Source organism: Rhinopithecus roxellana, chromosome 12 (genome assembly GCF_007565055.1).
Source record: "Rhinopithecus roxellana isolate Shanxi Qingling chromosome 12, ASM756505v1, whole genome shotgun sequence".
Classification (NCBI taxonomy): Eukaryota; Metazoa; Chordata; class Mammalia; order Primates; family Cercopithecidae; genus Rhinopithecus; species Rhinopithecus roxellana.
Window position 1 is genome coordinate 82,056,308 of NC_044560.1, and position 22,354 is coordinate 82,078,661.

The following is a 22,354-nucleotide window of genomic DNA, read 5'->3' on the forward strand; positions in this document are numbered from 1 at the left end:
AGAAATTTTTGTTTTGTTTTGTTTTGTTTTGTTTTGAGACAGAGTCTCGCTCTGTCACCAGGCTGGAGTGCAGTGGCGCGATCTCGGCTCACTGCAGTCTTCATTTCCCAGGTTCAAGCAATTTCCCTGCCTCAGCGTGGGGTGGTGGAATATTCTAAGACTGGATTGTGGTGATGACTGCATGGCTGACCCTGAACTCTGGATCAGTATTGCAAGCTGAAGTGTTGACAGGTGGAGTGCACTGATGTCTCCAACTTACTTCGAAACACATCAAAAAATAAGATGGACTGATGACAGTTAAAGGCACAGACAAATGAACAGATGTGCGATAAAGCAAGTAGAGTAAGATGTTGATGAAATAATCTATGTGGTATGAATATGGGTGTTCGCTGTGAAATTCTATGAACTTTGTGTATGTTTGAAAAGAGTCATAATAAAATGTTGGGGACAATGTAATCTATGGAAGAGTTAAAAATAATACAACTATTAAACATGAAGAAGAGAAACAGAGGAAGAGGTACTGGTGAGCTAAGTCCTTATTTCTTATTTTAGAGAGTCAATAGATATTGTCCAAATTTAACAAATCTTTTAAATTATTTTTATTTTTTTCTATTTTCTTAGAGTCAGGGTCTCACTGTCACCCAGACTAGAGTACAGTAGTGTCATCAGAGTTCACTGTAGCCTCAACCTCCCAGGCTCAAGCAATCCTCCTGCCTCAGCCTCTTGAGTCATTAGAACTACAGGTGCATATCATCTTGCCTAGCCAATGTTAAAAACTATTTTCTTTCCTTTGGGAAATTTTGAGATAGGGACTTGCTATATTGCCTAGTCTGGTCTTGAACTCCTAGCTTCAAGCGGTCCTCCAGCCCCAGCCTCCCAAAGGGCTGGGATTATAAGTGTAAGTCACTGTGCCTGGCCTCAATTTAATAAATCAATACAGATATACATTCATATTATTTCACACAATGGAGGTAAAAAACAAAGGAAATAAGAGAGAAACTACCTGAAGAAATTATCTCTGAGACATGAGATGGAGGAAGTGCATTAAACTTGGCTTTCATAATAACCTATTCCTTTACCTTTTGAATTTTTTTTACCATTCAATGTACTACTTTGATTAAAAAAAAAAAAAAACACACAGAAAAAGTCTCTAAGCCTACAGACACACTCATCAGCTAAAGGACTGCCAAGGACCTTAGCCCAAAGCTCTCTGCCCACTCTCTGGGTCTGAGTGATTGATGATGTCGGGAACTGTCACTGCTGGAAGGAATTCAGGATCAGAACCACTTTCATCTTGTGTCAGGAGTCTGTACTCCACGGCTCTCTGGTGTCTACCAGGTGAAGTGGACAGCTAAATGTATTCAGATTATTCCAGAATGGGTCATTCTTAGAGTGGGGAAAACAAGTGCCCACAGACAGTTGAAGCACATGTTCGGTTTTTACTGATTCCCAAAATTATTCCCTTCCTTCCAAAATATAATAGGTTGATCCCTCTACAGTTTATAAGTGTGATGACTGGGCTTCATACTCATGTGTGAGATGTGCCTCCCTCAAACTGTCTCATACCACCAGTATGTGACCTATCCCATGTGAAGTAGAACAAGACAGGTTGCACGACACGGCAATTTGAAAGTTAGTCATCATCTCAATGCAAGCAGATGGAAGAAAGTAAGATGCCTTGCACTTGACCCTACTAGCAGATTTAATCTCATTGCAATGGAAGAAGCTGGCTCTCATCTGAGTTGTCTGCTTCTATACTTGGTGGTAGTCTGTGCTGAGAAACCTGTTTCTTGCCAAGGACTCTGTGGCTCTAAGAGCTGGAGATTCGTTGATTTCAAAATTTCCTAAACAGCTTCTGGTTGAGGTTGGCTGCTTGCCACAGCATCTAGGAACTACATTGCCTTGGACAATCACCATTTATCCATCCAGCCACTTATCTAACAAATACTAACGGAATATGGAACATGGCGCTCATTCCAGGAGCTCAAAAAACTGCTGTGGACAAGGATGGACAAGATCCCTGCCCTTGCGTAGCTGACTTTCAGTTATTTAGAGCCTCTGTAGATACATGTTTGAATGTCATGAGTAATTTATCAGGGTTGCCTAAGTTAAAAACTGATTGAGGTGGAGAAGATAAGGTGGCAAGAGAAGAACTCTTTGAGGAGGTGACATTTTAGCTGGGACAGAAGGTTGAGAATTCAGCTATGAGAAAAGTATGAAAGAGTATATTCCAGGTGACAGGGGCCATAAGAACAAAGCCATAGGGTGAGAAGGAGCTTGATGTGTTTGGAAACAAAATAAAGGCCACGTGGTAGCTGAATTTTAGTCACATGAGATGAGGTAGAGGAGGAGATTTGGGACAAGTCTTTTAGGGCCAAACAGGCCTTGGTAAGGAATTTGGATTTTACTCTCATTTTAATGAGAAGTCATCAGAGGATTTTAAGCAGGAAAGGGACTTAACAGAATGTGTATTTTAAAAAGATGATTCTGGATGCACTGTGGAGAATGGCAGACAGGAGGATATGGATGAAAACTGAGGACTCTTTTAGACTTTCAGGGCAAGGCAACAATGGCCTGAATGCCTGTGGTGGTGATAGAGATAGAGAGATGTGGAATAATTTGAGATGCCATGACACTGTTTTCCAATTATTTTTGCCAAATCTGCCGTTACTGCACCTTTGGGATGGAAGTCTCTCAGTGTGGTACTTTCTTCAGCGAATCCTGTCTAGTATTCCCCAGGACCACTCTGGAAGGAGGTATTAGTCTGCCATGCTTTTGGGAACCAGATAGCTTGCTTGGGGCTACAGCTTAGCTGGAGGATACTTCCTCATTACCTATGAACTGTCCTCATTACTTAGAAACTGTCTCATCAGACAAACCACCTAAAGCCTTTCCCCAGCTCTAATCAGACCCTGGCCCCGCTCCATCTCCTGGTTCTACTTTTGCTACTTGACCACACTCTTGGGGAGTCCGCCCCAGAAGCCTTACTGCACAGTCCCTAAGACAAGAGAATTTCCCTTTTCCCAGTTCTAGAAAAATGTGTGGAATTGCTCCATAGTAGACTGACCTATTTAAAATGCACACTCCTGAACTGGTCACAAGGGTCGGGGATGGCACAGCTGTCATCTTGAGTCAGCTGTCAACTGCTCAGGCTGGTGTGTACAGGAAGGAGCTGGGCACCAGACCCACATTGTCTGAGACCAACAGAAGGACGATTCTTCAAGGCAAATTGAGATGCTGGCAGCAGCAGAAGGGAGAATGGATGGACAGAGGGCAAACACAATGAGATCTCTGACGTATCTTTCAAGTTGCAGCTCCTAAGCTGTCTCTTCCAGGAACCTTTCTATATCTAGTCTGCCTTGGAGAACCAGCTTCACCATGCAGTGGACTTTCTTGTCAAGGGAAAATGCAGACAAATGTTGTCGGTGATCAGGTCCGATCTTTCAGGGAAGTCTTGCAAGAGCCTAACCCACGGTCCACAGGTTTCTGTGCATGCCCTGCGAACAAGCTCCCACTGGTAATGACTGCAGCCGGTGGTGTTGTTTCAAAAAGTTCCAGGAAGAATCTCAGCCCTGGAAAAACAAAAATGGGTTTGACCCAGAGATGCCTGAGTTGGAGATGAACTTTGGAGAACTCCCCTTGTTAGCGTACTAAAATCCCTGCCCAGGGAGGAGCTCATTCACCATTTTCCATACATGTGAGGTATATGGAACATGATCAGTGATGGGCTTTACTCCATCTCCACATTCGATGACTCAGCTCACCAGCGCAATAAAAGCTAGGCTTTCACCTTTGTTCTGGGAGGCACTGCTTGGGAACTATCCCCGATGTCCTCCTTACTTGCTGCAAGGCATCAAATCCCCTTGTTAAACCCGCCTTGGCTGTGGTCACTGGACGTCACCCAGCAAGCCATTGAACCCATCTGTCATGTGAGTAACAAAATGAGAAAGAGAACCTTAAGCATTGGGTCTGATTGTCTGACTGATCATCTGAAGACATGGTATGGAGACATTTATTTATTCAACACATAATTGTAGGTGTATACCCTGGGCCAGGAGCTGTCCAAGGTGTGTGAGCCCCAAAGGTCCTTCACACCCACATGACCTCAGAAAGACCACGTGCCCGCCTCATGGACAGAGCACAGCACAGGCACAGATGAGCGTTCAGTGGAAGTTGTGAGTAAATAAATGACAGCTTAGCACATGCGTTGGTCTAGAAGAGGCGGTGAAGTTAAGTGATGGATAGAAAGTGCTGTTCTCAGAGCCCTCACAAACGCTCTTCTCATAGCCGTGCCTCCAATCAGTCACTGTAGGCTCCTTCTGCCTACAGAAATGAAGCCTGGTTTCTTCACCTGGGAACACACCACCAGTGGAAGTCCCTTGGCATCACTGGCATCAATCACCTTGCCCGGTGTAGCTCCCTGGTCTGTCCAAATCCTACTCACTTTTTAAGACATGGCTGCAGGAAGCCTCGTTCCCTGCACCAAGTTCCACTGAGTTGCCTCCTGCCTGTGCACTTCCACTGCGTGTGCTCCTGCCTGTGCCTCCTGCCTTGTGTTCCTGCTGACACCCCCTGTAACTCTCCCTGCCGCCTGCATTACTGTGGACCCAGTGCTCACCTGCCTTTCACCCAGGATTTCAAGCACTTGAAAGCTGGCCTCTTGCAGCCCTGGCCAAGACCCTCCCACCCAAGACACAGAGGATGCTCTCACCAGTTCCCCGCTGAGTTTGATTTCTTTATTTTACTCTTAGAAATAGTTTCTTAATGTGTTAGACCTAAACAGCCAAGACACTAGGGGAGGTCAAAGGCTTCCTTATGCCACAGCTCTCTTAGGCATAGAAAGCTGTCTCATGAAACTCAAATCTTCCTGCAACTACTGGTTGTCAGCCTATTAATTCAGCAGCAACTCGCAATGGCCTGTAGGGTACTTGCTGGCTCTGTCTTGTTGCCACTCATGCTCAGAGCCCACCACAGCCACCAACATGCCGGTTGTGGGCAAGACAGGACCGGAGACCAAAGGTTTCACAGACTCACCATTGCCATCTGTCACTGTGTGGGGTATGGAGAGTGGAAAGGCAGAGGAAAGAGGGTGTCTGGCTTTTCTTTCCCACTGCAATGCAAACATTTCTGTAATTTCTGCAGAGTTATTAGTTAATGTGATATCGTCACTTTGTGTTACCTTTAAAATGCCCAAATTGGGTCAGTTGATGCAGTCTTTCAAATGCGATTGTGCTGAATATATGGTAGCAGCAAATACTCAGGCTCTAATTTGAAAAGTCATGATTATCATGAATGCCTATTCTTGATCAGTATGAACTGGGCCAAATGGCTCTGCAGAGTTTTCCAGATTTTAAGGGTAAGCTCCTGGTCTGCTGGGGAGAGGATGGGGCAAAGGAGAGGGTAAAGAAGAGTCCAGCTATGCTTCAGTGATTCACTTCACTGTTACTTGGTTCATTTAGGTTTTATTGGGGAAACACTTATCATCGACAGCCATAGAAGCTTCTGGAAAAAACATTCAAGTAATTGATGAATTTTCAAAAAGAAAAAAAAACAAGAGTAAATGATGAAGAAAATGACACCAGGATGTGCATCCTTGATTGCAGGAATTCTAAGGTTTCAACTCACACACCAGATCTTACTGACTGAAAACAGCAAATACGCCAGGCGTGGTGTCTCATGCCTGTAATCCCAGCACTTTGGGAAGCTGAGGCGGGTGGATCACTTGAGGTCAGGAGTTTGAGACCAGACTGGCCAATATGGTGAAACTCCATCTCTACTAATAATAAAAAATTAGCCAAGCATGGTGGCACCTGCCTGTAATCCCAGCTACTTGGAGGCTGAGGCCTGAGGCAGGAAAATCGCCTGAACTCGGGAGACAGAGGTTGTAGTGAGCAGAGATCACACCACTGCACTCCAGCCTGGGCTACAGAGCTAGACTCTGTCTCAAAAAAATAAAAAAGAAAAAAGAAACCAGCAAGAAAATATTCCATGACTGACCGGTGATGTCTGCCATGGATGTGGAATGGACAAATGAAGACAAAAAGAAATTCAACTACATCATTAAACAACAAAGAGTCTTAATCCATCAAAAAAGCCTGTGAGAAAAAACAAAAAACAAACAAACAAAAAACAGCCTTCACTTACAAATTCTTCTCTAAAACCAAGTATGTTTAATGTTGGAGAGCAGGACATGGTTTCTATTGAGGTTGCTCCGATGAAGAGAGAATTCTGAAGCCGCTGGTGGCCATCTTGCCACCAAGAGGCGAGAAGCTAGCTGAAAATGAAGACAAATCAAGAAAATCAGAGCCAAGACACAGAGAGAGACTAATTTCTAATGATTTCCTTTCCAAACCTGGACCTAACTATCCTTTTGGTCAAAAAGATCCACCCTTGGTCTTTAGTTACATAAGCTTATTTTTTCTCTGTTTACTTAAACCAATATGAATTGGGTTTATGTTATTTGCTACCCAAAGAATCTTAATAAATTTATTAAAAGAGCCAAGAGGGGAATATCTTGTGGGAAGGTCACTTAATTTCTTTTGACTTTGAGTGGTCTTATCTGTCAATGGAAAATAATGAACTTATCTGTATTTGTTTAATAGGATTGCAGTAGAAACCAGCCAAGATGAAAGATGTCAGAGTTCCTTGAAAAATGTACGTGAAATTTCAAAAATTAAATTCCAGCGGGATATGTGAGTGTGTGTATGTGTGAGTATGATTCGTGTGTATTCTAAGGAAGAGGACTAGGTGATGTGTATTTCAGATAATGAGGTAAATAATCCACTACCTTCTGTTTTTGATTTAGGTTTTGGAAACCCTGGTCCATAGAAACATACTGCTATGTATGTTATTCCTGCCACATCCACCAAAGCCAGGAAATTCTTTTCTTTGTGGAATCCACTTTTCCAATGGAATTTCCAATATGATTGAACACTTTGATTATATATATATATATTTTTTTTTATGGTGTCTCACTCAGCCTGGTATGCCCAGGCTGGAGTGCAGTGGCGTGATCTCAGCTCACTGCAACTTCCACCTTCCGGGTTCAAGTGATTCTGCCCACTCAGTCTCCAGAGTAGCTGGGATTACAGGCACCCGCCACCACGCCTGGCTAATTTTTGGATTTTTAGTAGAGACGGGCTTTCACTGTGTTGGCCGGGCTGGTCTCAAACTCTTGACCTCAGGTGATCCAGCCGCCTCAGCCTCCCAAAGTGCTGGGATTTCAGGCTTGAGCTCCTGTACCCAACCAGATTATATATGTATTTTTGATTATGTATTTTCTTACAGCATTCTGAAATTTTGAACTTAGTGATTTATTCATGTTGCCTGCAATATCCCCTATTTAGCACTGCAATGCTCTGGCAACATTATGGACTATCCCCCAAAAATTCATATCAACATGTGACTGCATTGGGAGACAGTGTCTTTAAAGAGGTAAGCTGAAATGACATTACTAGGGTGGACCCTAATCCATTATGAATGGTGTCTTTACAGGAAGAGAAAATTTGGACACACAGGGAGAAGACCACAGGGAGGAGATGGCCATCTACAATTCCAGAAAAGCAGCCTCAGAAGAAACCAATCTGCCAACATCTTTATCTGCAACTCCCAATCTCCAAAACCGTGAGAAAATTAATTTCCATTGTTTAAACCAACCAGACTACAGGACTTCGTTATGACAGCCCCAGAAAATTAATACAGACAGCAAATGGCCAGACGTTCCACTTGAAAAAATGGATCCAGGAACAGAAAAGTAAATGTTGTGGGAATGACGTTTGATAGCACGGTTTTATTCTGCAGCTGCCTACAGGAATGACAACAGAAAACTGTAAGATGGTGTGTTTCAAAATAAGCTCTGCAGGAAACTAGCATGAATGCTGCTTTAAAGAAAAAATTGAGGCGTGTTTTCCTTCCAATTATGTGACCAATTTTAGAATAAGTGTGATGTGGTGCTGAGAAGAATGTATACTCTGTTGATTTGAGGTGGAAAGTTCTGTAGATGTCTATTAGGTTCACTTAGTCCAGAACTGAGTTCAAGTCCTGAATATTCTTGTTAATTTTCTGTCTTTTTGATCTGTCTAATATTGACAGTGAGGTGTTAAAGTCTCCCACTATTATTATGTGGGAGTCTAAGTCTCTTTGTAGGTGTCTAAGAACTTGCTGTATGAATCTGAGTGCTCCTGTATTGGGTACATATGTATTTAGGATAGTTACCTCTTCTTGTTGCATTGATCCCTTTACCACTATGTAATGGCCTTCTTTGTCTCTTTTGATCTTTGTTGGTTTAAAGTCTGTTTTATCAGAGACTAGGACCGCAACTCCTGCTTTTTTTTTGCTTTCCATTTGCTTGGTAAATATTCCTTCATCCCTTTATTTTGAGCCTATGTGTGTCTTTGCACATGAGATGGGTCTCCTGAATACAGCACACAGATGGGTTTTGACTGTTTATCCAATTTGCCAGTATGTGTCTTTTAATTGGGGCATTTAGTCCATTTACATTAAGGTTAATATTGTTATGTGTGAATTTGATCCTGTCATTATGATGCTAGCTGGTTGTTTTGCCCGATAGTTGATGCAGTCTTCATAGTGTCAATGTTCTTTACAATTTGGTATGTTTTTGCAGTGACTGGTGCCAGTTGTTCCTTTCCATGTTTAGTGCTTCCTTCAGGAGCCCTTGTAAGGCAGGCCTCGTGGTGACAAAATCTCTCAACATTTGCTTGTCTGTGAAGGATTTTATTTCTCCTTTGCTTATGAAGCTTAGTTTGGCTGGATATGAAATTCTGGGTTGAAAATTGTTTTCTTTAAGCATGTTGAATATTGGCCCCCACTCTCTTCTGGCTTGCAGGGTTTCTGCCAAGAGATCCACTGTTAGTCCGATGAGCTTCCCTTTGTGGGGAAAGATGATTAGATGTCTTGGGGCTGCTCTTCTCAAGGACTATCTTTGTGATGTTCTCTATATTTCCTGAATTTGAATGTTGGCCTGTCTTGCTAGGTTGGGGAAGTTCTCCTGGTTAATGTCCTGAAGAGTGTTTTCCAACTTGGTTCCAATCTCCCCATCACTTTCAGGTACACCAATCAAACGTAGATTTGGTCTTTTCAGATAGTCCCATATTTCTTGAAGGTCTTGTTCTTTCTTTTCATTCTTTTTTCTCTAATCTTGTCTTCTCACTTTATTTCATTGAGTTGATCTTCGATCTCTGATATCCTTTCTTCCACTTGATCAATTTAGCTATTGATTCTTGTGTATGCTTCATGAAGTTCTTGTGCTGTGTTTTTCAGGTGCTTCAGGTCATTTATGTTCTTATCTAAGCTGGTTATTCTAGTTAGCAGTTCTTCTAACCTTTTTTCAAGGTTCTTAGCTTCCTTGCATTGGGTTAGAACATGCTCCTTTAGCTCGGAGGAGTTTGTTATTACCCACCTCCTGAAGCCTACTTCTGTCAATTCGTCAAACTCATTCTCCGTCCAGTTTTGTTCCCTTGCCAGCGAGGAGTTGTGATCCTTTGGAGGAGAAGAGGCCTTCTGGCTTTTGGAATTTTTAGCCTTTTTGTGCTGGTTTCTCCCCATCTTTGTGGATTTATCGACCTCTGGTCTCTGATGTTGGTGACCTTTGGATGAGGCCATGAATGGATGTCCTTTTTGTTGATGCTGATGCTATTCCTTTGTGTTTGTTAGTTTTCCTTCTAACAGTCAGGCCCCTCTGCTGCAGGTCTGCTGGAGTTTGCTGGAGGTCCGCTCCAGACCTTGTTTGCCTGGGTATCACCAGCGAAGGCTGTAGAACAGCAAAGTTTGGGAAAGTTTGCATACTCTAATGCCCTCCTACCCAGCCTTTAAAAACTGATTTAAGGATTTTAGGAATCCTAGAGAAAAACAAACCAGTAGTCTCTTATTACAAAGAGAGAAAAATGAATAACGCTTGGACTCAATAAACAGTCTTTAGCCTGCAGCTGAACTGGCATTCCATGGAGCACACTTTCTGGCATGCATACTTAGTGGCGCCTCCAATGTGCAGAAAGTCAGCTGGAAGGGGAGTTGAGTTTAGATGAGAAGTGAAGCATGTCATGCTTGGGCAGCCAGCAGGACCCCATCAGTCTGCATGAAAATGCTGTTCAGAGCATAATTTGCAATTGCAAATATATGGAACCAACCCAAATGTCCGTCAATCAACAAGTGGATAAAGAAAATGTGGTATATATATATATATATATACACACACACACACACACACATACACACACATATATGTACATACATATGTACACACACACACACACACACACCATGGAGTACTACTCAGCCATAAAAAGGAATGAAATAATAGCATTTGCAGCAATCTAGATGGAATTGGAGACTATTATTCTAAGTGAAGTAACTCAGGAAAGGAAAAGCAAACATTGATGTTCTCACAAGTGGGAGCTAAGACATGAGGACACAAAGGCATAAGAACGACACATTGGACTTTGGGGACTCAGGAGAAAGGGTAGAAGTGGTTGAGGGATAAAAGACTACACACTGGGTACAGTGCACACTGTTTGGGTGATGGGTGAACCTAAATCTCAGAAATCACCATTAAATAACTTATTCATGTAACCACATACCACTTAGTCTCTAAAAACCTATTGAAATAAAAACTAAATTAAAAAAAGAAAAATAATGTTTTTCAGAATAGAGAGGGCACATTTCAATAATTAACACACACCTTAACAGCCGCTCATATCTGCCACACAGACAGGAAATTGTAATTTCTGTGTACTGGGGCTTTGCTTATAGCTGTTGTCGGGGTTAACAAAGTACCTGCTTAATTATTGGTAGCTGGGAATACCTGGGGTTGTGCTCACGTGTTCATAGGTCTTACATTCCTCAGAGCTCAGAAACGGCCATGCTCATGTGAGAAAGGGCACTGCGTGTTGGTAGAGGGGAGCAAAGAGGGAGTCTGGGGGAGCAGATTGAGGCCAGATGCTGCAAAGACAGGAATCACCCTCAAGAGGCCGGACTTGCTCTGGCAGGGAGTTGGGAGATGATGAAGGGCACTGCGGTGTGAGGGTGGCCTTTGGTTTTAATCAAAAAGAAGCCCATGCCAGCATCTAAGTAAGATCTTAGCACCAAGGGAAGGAATGGGAAGCAGAGGAACTAGAAAGCAGGTGCATTAGGAGAAAGTTCTGACCCAAAGGCTTTGGCCAGGTTTGGGGAATGTGGAGAAATTCAGGGATGAACAGGTTCTTCGTGGTTTGGTGGGACAGAGAGGAGGATGTCTGCCAAGTGCCTGTCACTTGATCAGGGAGTCAAAGGAGAGTAGAGTTTGGACCAGGAGAGGTTCTGCGTTAAACACCAAGTGTTTATGAATCAGAGTAAGAGTTCCCCTTGCTGAATCTGCCTCTTTTATCTTGGCTGTTCCACAACATAGATTCCATTGTACAAATGACCATATGGACATTGTGTGATGTTCTAAGCCAAAAAGTGGCTCTGGCAGTTCCAGCCCATGAGTATCTTTTGGCAAAGTTCTAGTGTGAGAAGGAGTTCCTGCGTAGCGCTGTCTGTCAGACTCAGCTCTGCAGAAAGGCTGGAACCACAGAGCCCATGAGGGTACACTGCTCACAGGCAGGGCTCACACATGCTCTGCCCCCACCTCTCATGCCCAAGCAGGCCACACCGACTTTGAGGCACTTCCTTGGCCCTAACATGTTTTAAAATTTGAATCATGCTTCAAGTGATTCTTTTGAGATTGGCAGTATTGGAAAGAGTCTAAGGAAGGGAACTTAGTTTTAAAATAGTTTTAATTATAGAGATGACAATCGGTACAGATATGTCAGGAAAACATGTTGGAATGTCCTGAGTGACAATGGTGATTCTGTGAGCTCAGTTCACATTTCAGGTGCTCTGGCCTCTGACTTCTGGCATTTAGGAACCTGTGAAACATACGAATCCATGCACACGAAAAATTCAGGCACTAAGAACTCAGCCTTGATTAGCCATAAGTGTGCTCTCTGTAGAAGGGGAAAATAACATTTGTAAGGAATATGTTTAACCTATGTAAGAAAATGCATGGTTTTAACATGAAATATAAACATTGGTGGTGGCTCTAATTGTAGTCTCTTTTACCAGTTCATTGAAGTTGGCTCAGCAGGCTCTGTTTCTCCCACTCTTCTCTGGCACCACATTTAACTGTTCTGTGCAGTGTAAGGTCTGCAGAATGAAACAGCACTCCTTTTCAAATAGTGTCTAATGGGAACCTCAGTGATCCAGACCGGCCTCTGAGAAGTTTGAAGAGTTTTCGAGGACAACGATGTCTTGAACAAACTGCGAGGAACACTCCAACTTTGTTTTTAGATGAATTTCCACATGTTTTTCTTCTGCAAGGGTTTTGGAGGGGTAGCATGATGGACTTCTTTGTACAGAATGTTTTCAGAAGTTGTGTTAATGGAGAAATTTCTTTTGGGGCTTAAGTTTCTATTTGCCTTTTGTGACATGGTTTTTAAAAAACAACAAAAAGACCTCATTATCTTCCTCTCCCACAATTGTAGCCGTAGAAAGGAGATAAGGCAGGTCCCACGTGGACCGGTGGCTGGGTGTGCTGCCGGGATAGCTAAGGCGCCCCTTTTACAAGCAGTCTTTAACATGCAGTCACACCCGCAATCTCGGTGCTGGGTGATAAGAAGGATTGTATTCATTACACTGTTGAATACAGAAACATATTTCCGAAATAATTTTTCTTGTCTAGAATTACACAGAATTCCGCTGAGTGGCACATTCAAAAGAATTTTTATTAGGAGAGTTCCAATGAACTGCTCAGCGGCAGAGGGACTTTATATTTGATTTGATTTCTCAGAACCAGGTATTGTGGAGAAAGGCATCAGATAACCACGGAGTATTGGTTAAGGGAGGGAAGCCTGCAGGGTTCATGCATTCAAGCCCCGCAGCCAACAAGCATTCACTGAGACTCTCATTCTGGAGTGGAGACCAAGGTGCCTCGAGATCCCAGTGAGTTCATGAGGCTTCCTGCCGCTTGTCTGCTTACATGTGGTTACAGAGGTGGCACAGTCTTTGTTACTGAGGCTGGATGACAATCAGCTCTGCCCAGACCTTCACAACTCATGTATGTGGGCACAGGACTTGGGCATAGAGAGAAACCAAGTGAAAATTTTGTAGTAAAAATTGTGCCACTGTGGAGAATTCCCCTTTTCTCATTTTGCTTTGGCATAAACAAAGATCTTAAAAACAGTTTAATAGCACGTTGGGAGGCCGAGGTGGGCAGATTGCTTGAGGTCAGGAGTTCAAGACCAGCCTGGTCAACATGATGAAACCCTGTCTCTACTAAAAATACAAAAGTTAGCTAGGGGTGGTGGCATGTGCCTGTAATCCCAGCTACTCAGGAGGCTGAGGCAGGAGAATCGCTTGAAACCTGGAGATGGGGGCTGCAGTGAGCTGAGATCATGCCACTGCACTCCAGCCTGGATGACAGAGTGAGACTCCATCTTGAAAACAACAACGAAAAAGTTTAAAATACTAGAAAGTCCTATGAGACTATTGTGAGCACCTTTGCAGAAAAACAATCTAGTGGTAGACTCTGAGGCTGGTCAGCAGTGGGTTAATGGTGTCCCCTAAAACAATATGCCCACGTCCTAATCTCTAGAGTCTGTAAGTGTGATCTTATTTGCAAAAAGAAGTCTTCACAGATGTAACTGAGTTAAGGGTCTTGAGAGAAGCAGATCATCTTGGTTTAATTTATGGGCCATAAATCCAAGGATAACAGACACAGAGTGAAGAAATGAGGGCCATTGAAAGTGGAGGCAGAGACTGGCGAGAAACTGCCCCAAGCCATGGGGCACCTGGAGCCACCAGAATCTGAAAGAGGAAAGAATAGTTCTTTTCTAGAGCCTTGGGAGGGAGCATGGCCCTGCCAACATCCAGCTTCTGGTGTCCAGAGCTTTGATAGATCACACTCTGTTATTGAAGCCACCAAGTATGTAAGAATTATCCAACAACAATCTCCAAGGGTGCAATGGTTGAGTCTGCAGATTACATTTGAGAGTTAGAGGATGTCAGAGCTGGAAGGGGTCTCAGTCTCCTCTTAAAGAGAAGATGTTGGACAAGCTACTCGCTTGGACCTGAATTCTAGACCTGCCCTGACACCCACAGGCTAAGTGCTTTTTCAAGAAGCTGGTGGATCCTTTTTTCCAGGTTGCTCTAGCTTGGTCTAGAAAGCTCTCAGGATCTGACCCCAATTGCTTCCCTCCATAACTTCACTTTCCACCCCTACCTCCTGGCCCTCCAGACACAGGAACTTTTCTGAACATGTTCTGATCCTGCTGTTCATATGCTTTTCTCCACACCAGGCCGAGAGAGGGACAAGGCATCCTTTAAACCCAGATCCCTGTCCACTGGCCGTTCCCTGATCCTCCAGGTGAGGTCGCTCTTCCCCCGCTCCCTCTGTTCATTGTATGCACTGTGTGGATTCTGACCACACTCTCAGGCTACTGACAAGGCCCTGCAGGCCTGCAGGGTGTGTTCCCAACCTTCCTCCTAAAGTGACCTCTCATCACTACCACTGCAGCCCCTCAGACGCACCAGGACCCCCCTGCCACAGGGCCTTTGCACACGCTGTACTTTCCCTAAAGTCCTCTACTCTGCTTTGCAATGGCCTTGGATTATAGTGAAAATGGTCTACATCTTTGTTGGAATTATTTGTTCAATATCTGTGTCTTCACTGGGCAGCAAGCCCTGTGGGGCATAGATTAAGACTGATTTTCTCCTAGTGTAGAGCCCAGCATGTAGCAGATCTAACAAGCAAAGACTGTGGGTGACTATATGTTAAATCTATAAAGATGATCCTCCACGACTTTAGGAGCTCCTCAAGGGTAGGGACTTGTTAATTTTATATCTCTGAGATGTAAAGACATAGAGAGAGCCTTTGTAGAAACCATAAACTTTGATGCACTAAAGTCTCTAGAGGCCAGGCATGGTGGCTCACACTTGTCATCCCAACACTTGGGGAGGCCGAGGTGGGAGGATGGCTTGAGGCCAGGAGTTGGAGACCAGCCTGGGCAACATAATGAGACTCCATCTCTACAATTCTTTTAAATTATTCGGGCATGGTAGTGTGGGCTTGTAGCCCCAGCTACTCAGAGGTTGAAGTAGGAGGATTGCTTGAACCCAGGAGTTCAAGGCTGCAGTGAGTCATAATTGTGCCCCTGCTCTACAGCCTGGGCAACAGAGCAAGGCTCTGTCTCTTTAAAAATAAAAACAAAACAAGAAACCAAAAAAAGAAGTCACCGTCCGTGAAGAGCTTCTCCTTGCCCTTTAGATATGACACCAACCTCTACTGCATCTGCAAACCTTCATGTTCCCTCTGCTCCCTTGGTTTCCATCCTCATCTCTTGCACTTCCCCTTCTGCCAGCCCTGCTTGGCAAGGCCTTCAGCTTTTCACACACTGGCCTCTACCCTGCTTGGGGCCTTGAGCAGGCTCTTCCCTTCCCTTGAAACTCTTCTCCATCCCCTTCCCTGCTTCTTTGTGTCCTGGTTGATTCCCAGCTGTCTTTTCAGGCTTTGAATGTCACTTCCTCAGAGAAAGCTTTGCTGACTTTCCAGTCTAGCTTCCAGTGGCTAGGGACCACCTTCTAGTTTTCCTGCATGGTTTACTGAACTCCTAGCATGCTTTGGCATGTATGTCTTTTGTTGAATGCATGCCTTCCATAAGCTCACAAAGCCAGGCAGAGCTGGATGGTGGTTGTCTGATTTCAAAGATCTCCACTCTTGGCACTTCACTACACAATGCTCCCTGAAGGAAGGGAAGTGAAAGAAACAGAAAAGCGGAAAGCATGCATGAAGCCTCTGTGGAAGAGGGCCACTGTATGACTTCGGAAGCCCCTGTGGGCCTCTCCCTACCTGGCAGGAGAAGCACACCGTGTCCCAGAGAGCTCAGGGAGGAGGCAAGGCACTAGGCATGGCTTTGGTGTGACCCTGGGTTGTCTCCCAGCCTCCTCCCTGACCCATCCACAGCCCCTGCTTGCCATAGAGCCAAGTAGCTTCCGTATGCGGTAGGACATCTTATACCCATTTACCAGAGAAGCAAACCAAGGTGAGCAATGGACAGACCTGGAGCTGCCAGCACGATCGTGTGATTGCAAAGCTCCTTCCAATAACCCTGTGTCGTATAAATTAAGATGATGGTGTGAGCTGTGTCCAGCACCACTGAAAAACAAAATGCCCTAGAGACAGTGCTGTCAAATGGAGCAACAGACAGGTAGACAGACAGACAGGAAATCATCCCTTTGCTACCACCCAAGATGTTGCTTCCTCTCAGTCCATTTCCCAAATCCTCCTCTCCCGCACCCTATAATCTTGTCAGGGCTTACCTCCTCCCTACACTCTGCGCTTTCATTAATTTCTTATCACCTATCCCTCAGCTGTAATCTAGGACATTGTAAGGACAATTAATTAAAGTGAGAAGGTTCTTAAAAAAAGGTATTGACCTGCAATTCAGCCCTTTCTCTCAGCAAAATCAATTTTCAGATTACAGGTCAAGAGGAGACAGCTTTAAAAACGTGTCCAGCCAATCGGTTCTTCAGATGCGTTCATGAAGTCGCACCAGCTGTGTATGAACCTGATTGCATATCCTGCTTTCTGCCTAAGAAAAGCACACCTGACTGAGTACACATGGGAGTGCAGCTTGTTTGAAGAATCTGTTGCTATAGAAAGACGGAAGAAAAAGATAAAATATGTATAAAAGGAAAAAGCATCTATTGATTTATCTATCTATCCATTATATATACACACACACTTCTGGTCGTCAATCCTGAGCAGGGTGTCTGCTGTCAGAGATGGGCAAGGATGGGTGCCAGCCTTTGGGGAGCTGTTCCAGGGAGGGAGCCCGACCAGTCTCTGGTCTTAGCCAGCCCAGTCAGCACTGGAGAAAGACCTCATTCAATGCTGAAATAGAAGGTGCTAGTGTATGCATTACAATAGCAGGTGAGTAAAACTGTCTGTTGTACAACATGCTGATGTAGGAGCTTTGCAATTATCTAGCCTAATATGCAGATAAGGAAATCAGGGCCCTGGCAGGTACATGACTTGCTCAGTCTTGCTATATGTGGTCCATTCCCAAAACTGAAATTCAGGACCTCTGACACCCAGGCTGGGCTCTGTCCAAGACAAGCTGCCATATCTCAGGGTAGAAATTAAGAGAAGCAGTCAGGCATCTTCCTGTCTGACCCCAACACTGGGGTTCTAATCTCCCCTAAACTCACACAGCATCTCCCCAACCACTTTTGCAGAGAGAACAAAAAGAAAGATGTTGATTTACCCGGAAAGCATCTGTCACTAATAGTAACACGCAGCTTTCAGTGAGGGTTAACTGTATCCAGGTGCGGTTCTTATCTTCTTACAAGTATTAGTGCATTTACAAATAAAGTGTGGGAGGCTTAGAAAGGTCAAGTGGTTTGTCTAAGCTCACAGAGCAAGTCAAAGCTGGAACCAGAATTCTGGGATTAGTCTTGTGTTAGAAACAATTCTTTATTGCCTCAATAGACAAGGTGCACATTAATTTGAATTACTTGAGCTAAGCTGAGTGACTTGATTCCTGTTCCTTACATTGATGAGGATGCCAGTCCTGTGCCTGACGACTGCCAGGAGCTTGAGGGCAGAGATAATGGAACAAAGAGAAGTATACGGCAGCAGGGTACCATGAACAAAATCTCTGACTTAGGTCAAACAGAGGCACGGTTGTGTTCTGCCGCATATCGAGAAAAGTTACTTAGGCTCCATGATCATCAGTTTTCTTATATCTAAAATGGGCATAGTAGGATTAACCTCTTAGGGTTCCCAGAGATCTTGGGTTGCTCTGCACACATTTCCAGGAACATGCCAGGCACCTGGGAGCAGTACAGCTCCTTCATGAGGTCCTCCATCATCATGAACTGATGTTAGTAATCATGACTGACACAGATGCTGCCTAAGGGATGAAGACGGTGGTGATGGTGATGATGAAGGTGTGGTTACACTGCTGCTGTGATGATGGGATGACAGTGAGAATGCAGAAGAAAGAACATGGCACATGTCAGGACCATTTAGGTCAGTGGTTCCCAACTAGGAGTGATTTCACCCACAGGGGATGTTTGGCAGTGTCTGGAGACACTTTCAGTTGTTCACACTGTTGAGGGAGGTGCCACTGGAAATCCAGTGGTTGGGGGCCAGGGACCTTGTTAACCAAGCCTACAATGCATAGGAAATCCCCACAAGAAAGAACCATCCAGCCAAAATGTCAGTGGGCCCAGGTTAAAAAGCCCTGGTCTAGGAGGATGGGAAATCTGAACACTGGAGGTAAGTGAGGAAGCTTCCAGGGGCTTTGTTGACCTGCTTAACACATCTCTTTCAGCTACTGCTTTGAACTATACAGGAATCTGCACCTAAAAGGAAGAGGTCAGAGTCCTCGACAGTTGGGAAGACTATAGTGAAGCCATTCCACATGAACTCCTCCCCACACTCGCAGGGCAGCCTGGTGCAGCTGCGTCTCCGGCCCCTGCAAGTCCACATGGAAACTGTCTGCTGGCTTTCTGGATGTGCAAGAAGGCGTCTGCACAGTCTTTCTCTCTTTATCTTTTTCTTTCTCTCTTTATCTTTTTCTTTCTTTCTCTCTCTTTCTCTTTCTTTCTTTCTTCTTTCTTTTCTTTCTTCTTTCTTTTTCTTTCTTTCTCTTTTTTTTCTTTTTTTTTTTCTTTCTTTTTTTTCTTTCTCTTTTCTTTTTCTTTCTCTCTTTATCTTTTCTTCTTCTCTCTTTCTTTCCTTCTTCCTTTCTTTCAGCAAAATCTCACTATCACTCAGGTTAGAGTGCAGTGGTGGGATCACGGCTCACTGCAACCTTGACCTCCTAGGCTCAAGCAGTTCTTCTGCCTCAGCCTTCTGAGTAGCTGGGAGTACAGGTGCACAACACCACACAAAGCATATTTTTTAAAATGTTTGGTAGAGACAGGGTCTTGCTGTGCTGTCCAGTCTGGTCTTGATCTCCTGGCATCAAGCAATTATCCCACCTTGGTCTCCAAAAGTGTTGGGATTACAGGTGTGACCACCATGCCTGGCCAAGACCTGCTTCTTAATCATTGCTGGAGTCATAGAGCCTCACACTGTGCCATCCACAGTACCACAGAGAGAAAGGAAAGCACTTGTAAATGTGTACATTACCATCCCCCCTGCCTTCCAGGGAGGTGAATCCCTCATCAGGGCCTCTGCTGAGCAGGTGATGGGTATGGAGATGGGGGGAGGGGAATCCCTCATCAGGGCCCTCTGCTGAGTGGGTGATGGGTATGGAGATGGGGGAGGGGAATCCCTCATCAGGGCCCTCTGCTGAGTGGGTGATGGGTATGGAGATGGGGGAGGGGAATCCTTCATCAGGGCCCTCTGCTGAGCGGGTGATGGGTATGGAGATGGGGGAGGGGAATCCCTCATCAGGGCCCTCTGCTGAGTGGGTGAGGGGTATGGAGATGGAGGAGGGGAATCCCTCATCAGGGCCCTCTGCTGAGTGGGTGATGGGTATGGAGATGGGGGAGGGGAATCCCTCATCAGGGCCCTCTGCTGAGCGGGTGATGGCTATGGAGATAGGAGGAGGAGTTGGTACAGAGTTGAATTTTCCAACACACCACAGAAAATAAATGAAAAGTAAGGCAGTGGCTAACACAGGGATGGGGTATGGCCAGGGAAAACTGAGTGGCAGGCAAGCAGGTAGCAGGAAAGGGGAATGATGGGGGCTGCAAAATTACAGAGCAGGTTCTGAAGTTGTCTGACAGGTGGTGAGTGATAGAGAACTTTTTCTGGGTCTCCCAGTGAAATTTTCAGTAAACACGTGACTGCCACTTTCATAAAAGGAGCTTGCATTTGGGGGCTGCAAGGTTGACGCAAGGTTAGATCCGAGGGTGCCCGTGGGAGGCCTGCCACAGCCGGGCTGCTGGCGAGAAGGCACTTGCTTCTTCCCACAATTGCACTGGTACATGGCAGCCCCTGACTCAGGTCCACGGTCTGACGCTGCCAGGTTTAAGGTCAGACTTTACACCTGGCCCAGATCTCCCACGGGCTATTTATTCCTATCTCCTTTCAAATTCGGCAACGTATTATATCACCTTGAAGAAGATGGGGCAGAGCGGAGGGGAGGCTAGAGGGACAATCCCAAACAGAGTCCTAAATCTACATCAGATTTTCCTTTTAACCAAAACCTACTTGGTATTCAGCAGAAATTTTGAGTCTAGTGTTTGACATAATTTAATAGTGTGCGTTAATGACTATAATTTTCCCCTGTAGTCGAGATACTAAGAAAATGAGAAGTGCTTTATCTACACACCACAACAGTAACCGGGACAGACTTGGAAATGACAGTGAAGAACAAAGTCTGTGAGGGCCAACAGCTTGTGGAGAACTTCAGAGACATGCAGCACTCCATGCAGAAAGCACATTCCACTCCAGATATAAGAGGGTGGGAGACTCCCTGATATTTGTTATTTTCTTTATGCTGACCACATTGCCGTGTGGTGGGTAATACAGTTTCCACTGCACAGGTACCAAAGCTGAGGCTAGAGGGGTTAAGAGATGGTCTATATCCGGGAATAAAATTCAGATGTTGTAAGTTCAATTTATTTTATTTTATTTTTTATAGACAGAGTCTTGCTCTATTGCCTAGGCAGGAGTGCAGTGGTGCAATCACAGCTCACTGCAGCCTCGAACTCCTGGCCTCAAGCAATTCTCTTGCTAAGCCTCCTCAGTAGCTAGGACTACAAGCATGCACCACCACACCTGGTTATTTTTTTCATTTGTTGTAGGAACAGCATCTTGCTATGTCGACCAGGCTGATCTCGAACTTCTGGCCTCAAGCAATCCTTCCACTTCAGCCTCCTGAAACACTGGGATTACAGGCCTGAGCCGCCATGCCAAGCTATGAAGTTTTATTTTAAGTTTCTAGATGTGGAGATTTTCTTTTTTTTTTTTTTGAGACGGAGTCTGCTCTGTCGCCCAGGCTGGAGTGCAGTGGCCGGATCTCAGCTCACTGCAAGCTCCGCCTCCCGGGTTTATGCCATTCTCCTGTCTCAGCCTCCCTAGTAGCTGGGACTACAGGCGCCCGCCCCTCGCCTGGCTAGTTTTTTGTATTTTTTAGTAGAGACGGGGTTTCACCGTGTTAGCCAGGATGGTCTCAATCTCCTGACCTCGTGATCCGCCCATCTTGGCCTCCCAAAGTGCTGGGATTGCAGGCTTGAGCCACCGCACCCGGCCAGGGATTTCTTTTTTAAAGCAGCAAGTACTACCTGAACTAAAACAGGTGGTTTTGCAACTTGCTACATATTGTGGAAATAGTTGACATCTATATTGGTGAGGTTCTTACCAAAACCCAAACAGAAGGAATGCCATTTTGTAGAACAAATCTCAACTTTAAACTTCTTTCATCATGGGTAAGCCCTGCATTTAAAAATATATATATATATGAATAATAATAATTTATTTAGGGTAAGAATACATATTACCTATCAGCAAAGATTTCCTTCTGTATGTTAGCTTACCCAGGCAAATGAAAATCTTAGTAAGAACATTTACACCTATGTCCGTCTTCTAAACTACACCTGTGTGTGTGTGTGGTGTGTGTGTGTGTGTGTTGGGGGGGTGGGGAGTCCCACTTTCTAATGTACAAGACTCTGAGGCCTGGATTGTTTATTGTCATAAATTGAGTTACTTCTTCTTCTGGAAAAAAATGCAAATGTTGTGATTACAGTCTTCTTTAACTTTCATGTGTTTGACTTGCATTAATTATATATTGGTAGAATTAAATGTTTCACAGTCGGAATTTGGACTTTTGCACATCAGTTGACAAGTGTTAGAAGCTTTCTCAGGTGGAGCAATGCCTGCCTCCGAAAGGTCCAGCTCCGTAAGCCAATGTTTGTACCACTATTTATGTGTTTGTTATTTTATGCTTCAAAAAATAAATTAGAAAAGAGAAATGAAGCTGCTGATACTAGTAACAAAAATATTGGTCCCATCACTGTAATATAATTAAGGCCGAGATGGAATTGATCAATGAGCTGCATGCGTAAGTCTCCATCTCAAATAGACTTTCAAATGGTTGCATTATAAAGGAAAAAAACTAGATTCAATGAAATGTGTTAAATATTGTGTCTAAAAGGCACAATGTGTTCAGATATTTTATACTAGTTTTCAGTCTCTGGCAACAGAGCACATCCACCCAGCTGCCACCACAGCTAAAACTACAATACTATTTGTTCTGAAATGTCTTTTATGCATGCTTTCAAGAACGCATTATATACAAAATAGGTGTTTCTAAAGTGCTTCACTCTTCCTGTAGCCTCCCAGAGGCCGAATGCCACATTTGTA

General features: G+C 44.4%; 1 non-coding gene across 1 annotated transcript; it reads left to right on the forward strand.

Moving 5' to 3' along the window:
- The first annotated feature begins 1,487 nt into the window (after positions 1-1,487).
- On the forward strand, positions 1,488-1,590 carry LOC115892601. The gene has a single exon (XR_004052464.1). It is a non-coding gene; the product is annotated as a small nucleolar RNA U13 (small nucleolar RNA).
- The last annotated feature ends 20,764 nt before the right edge of the window (positions 1,591-22,354 follow it).